The sequence below is a fragment of the Heterocephalus glaber genome, unplaced genomic scaffold (assembly GCF_053883595.1).
Source record: "Heterocephalus glaber isolate CG9 unplaced genomic scaffold, H.glaber_assembly_v1.0 deba00000901, whole genome shotgun sequence".
Taxonomy (NCBI): domain Eukaryota; kingdom Metazoa; phylum Chordata; class Mammalia; order Rodentia; family Bathyergidae; genus Heterocephalus; species Heterocephalus glaber.
This window is the reverse complement of record NW_028258171.1, coordinates 1,429,653-1,432,728: the sequence shown is the minus strand read 5'-3', so window position 1 is coordinate 1,432,728 and position 3,076 is coordinate 1,429,653. Positions and strand designations below refer to the sequence as shown.

The window sequence follows — 3,076 nt, the reverse complement described above, 5'->3', positions numbered from 1 at the left end:
TGACTTATAACTGAAAGTACCAAAAACAAAAATGAGAAGACATTTAAGCAAGTCACAAACTCAGACTTCCACTTGACAAAAGACAATTTCTGGAGAAACTGAGGTCGAAAAGTCTGATAATCAACCACCTGGACACCCTGAACTGATAGCACAGGAAGTAACAAAACAGATGAATGAGGCTCTAGAAAAATTCAAAGCAGAAATAATCTTCCAGATAACTACAGAGATGGTGAGCAGAGTGAAAGACATAATTAGAGGCTCTTGAACAGAAACAGATAAAAAAATAGATGAGCTCAGAAACATGCTGGAAGCCATGAAAGCCCAGCATAAGAAAGAAATGGAAACCATGATCACCCAACATAAGAAGAAATGGAATCCATGAAACAGATTCAAATAGATATTCAGGAGATTAAAAACTCCATTGAAAGCATGCAGAGCAGATTAAGGGAATCTGAAGATAGAATATCAGATATAGAAGAAGGATTTCGGTTAAGGACCACGAAAACAGAGATTTCTTAAAAATAGTAAGGGACCATGAGAAATCAATCCAGCAGCTGCTAGATAATGCAAGGAAGAATAACATAAGACTGATAGGAGTCCACGAAAAAGTGGGAGAAAATACAATTGACATAAAAAAACTGTTCACAGAAGTAATAGTAGAAAACTTCCCAGACAGAGGAGGAGAATTGGACATACAGATAAGTGAGGCATATAGAACTCCAACTAGCCATGATCAAAAAAATTCTATGCCTAGACACATAATAATCAAGATCCCAGAAACCCAACAGAAGAACAAAATCCTACAGGCAGTTAGAGAAAAGAAATAAATCACCTATAAAGGAAAGCCTATCAGAATCATAGCAGAATTTTCAACACAAACCATCAAGTCAAGGAGAGCCTGGAGTGAAGTATTTCAAGCCCTAAAAGAAAATAACTTCCAACCTAGACTGTTGTATCTTGCAAAATTATCTTTCAAAATTGATGGGGAAATTAGATACTTCCACGACAAAGAACACCTGAGAAATTTCATAAACACCAAACCAGCACTCCAAACAATTCTAAGCAATATCCTAGAAAAGGGCAATGAAGGTCCCAACTCCATGAGGCTCAACAGAGGGAAGCCACTAGACAAGGTAAGAAACTAAAGGGAAAGGGGGAAAAAGAAATAAGAGCCAACAACAGTAAAACATCATGACAAGGATGAGTCAATATCTATCAGTTATAACTAGTAATGTTAATGATCTCAATTCACCAATCAAAAGAAATAGACCGACAGAATGGATTAAGAAGCAAAATCCAGGCCCTCCTCCCTTGGGCCTGCTATCCTTGTGCCCCCCCGCCCCCCACCGCACCCTGCACCTTGCTTGCTGAGGACCCTTCCCAGTGCCGCCGGCTCCCCTCTCGGTAGAATTTAAAGAGAGCACAGCATTTCTAGTCTGCTCAGGTGACCTCTCGGGGTCTCCCCACCAAAGGTGTCCTGTCACCGAGGAACATGGCAAAGGTGCAGCAGGTTCTGAGCCTCGAGCTGCAGCTCAAGCTCAAGTTTAGAGGTCCCTTCACTGATGTCATTACCACCAACCTAAAGCTTCACAACCCAACACACCGAAATATGTCTTTTAAAGTGAAGACCACAGCACCTCGTAGGTATTGTGTTTGGCCTAACAGTGGAATCACTGACGCTGGGGCCTCAATCAATGTATCTGTGATGTTACAGCCTTTCGATTATGATCCCAATGAGAAAAGTAAACAGAAGTTTATGGTTCAGTCTACGTTTGCTCCAACTGGCACTTCTGATATGGAAGCAGTATGGAAGGAGGCAAAACCAGAAGACCTTATGGATTCAAAACTTAGTTGTGTTTTTGAATTGCCAGCAGAAAATGATAAACCACATGATGTAGAAATTAATAAAATTATACCTACAACTGCATCAAAGACAGAAACACCATCAGTGTCTAAATCTCTGACTTTATCTCTGGATGACACTGAAGTTAAGAAGGTGATGGAAGAGTGTAAGAGGTTGCAAGGTGATGTCCAGAGGATTTGGGAGGAGAACAAGAAGTTTAAGAAAGAAGATGGGCTTCGGATGAGGAAGACAGTACAGAGCCACAGCCCCATTGCAGCACTTGCTGCAACTAGGAAGGAGGAAGGCCTCAGCACTTGGCTCTGGTGGTTTTGTTCTTTATTGTTGGTGTCATTATCGGGAAGATTGCCTTGTAAAGGCAGCATGCAATGGATGGCAAATTGTATTGATGGATGCACCATATCATGGGATTTAAATTTATCATAACCATGAGTAAAAAGAAATTAACATATGATGACATCTCACAGGTCTTGACTTTAAATTGCCCCTCCCCCTGCACGCACACACACACACACACACAAATGTACACACAAATATAATATAATAATCTTTTAGAAAGTTAAAAATGTATAGTAAATGATTGAGGGGAAATGAATGATCTCTGTTAATGACAAGGGAAACCATGATTAATGCCACAAGGGCGTATTGTAACTGTCATTTGAAACATTGATAGGCCTTGGTACATGTCTTGGATTACCTCTTTTAAAACAAAACACTCTTCCTCGCTTGTGGGAGCAGGACCCCAGTGTGATGGGGTGTGCAGCTGTCCACAGTTCCCCCATGCTGTCCATTACCACTCATACTGCTCTTACTTGGCTTCAGTTCTGTCCAAGCCATCGGTTCCTTGGGGCTGATGAAGAGCAACAGAAGTCAAAGAGAATTGTGCGAGGGGCAGCAGCAGGCATGCCTATCTGGATGAGAGGGACAGGTCCACTGATCTGGCACTTTGGAAATCCAAGCTCATGCTTTGTTCTCCTAAAGGGACCAAGCTGAATTACATTTGGTTCATGTAGTGAGACTGAAGTGCTATTTGAGATGTTTAATGCATATTTAACTTATTTAATGTATTCCATCTCACGTGTTCTTATTGTCACAGGAGTATAGTTAATGCTGTGGCCTGCACTATGTAATACCAATGGTGGGGCTGCCATGGCTACTGGAGGCTGGCACTCTGCCTCTGGCAGTTCTGGGCATGGAGCATAGTTATTTTGGTGT

General features: G+C 41.5%; 1 pseudogene; it reads left to right on the top strand.

Annotated features, from left to right (window-relative positions):
- Nucleotides 1-958: 958 nt before the first annotated feature.
- On the top strand, nucleotides 959-2,293 carry LOC101713197 (vesicle-associated membrane protein-associated protein B/C pseudogene; annotated as a pseudogene).
- Nucleotides 2,294-3,076: the final 783 nt, after the last annotated feature.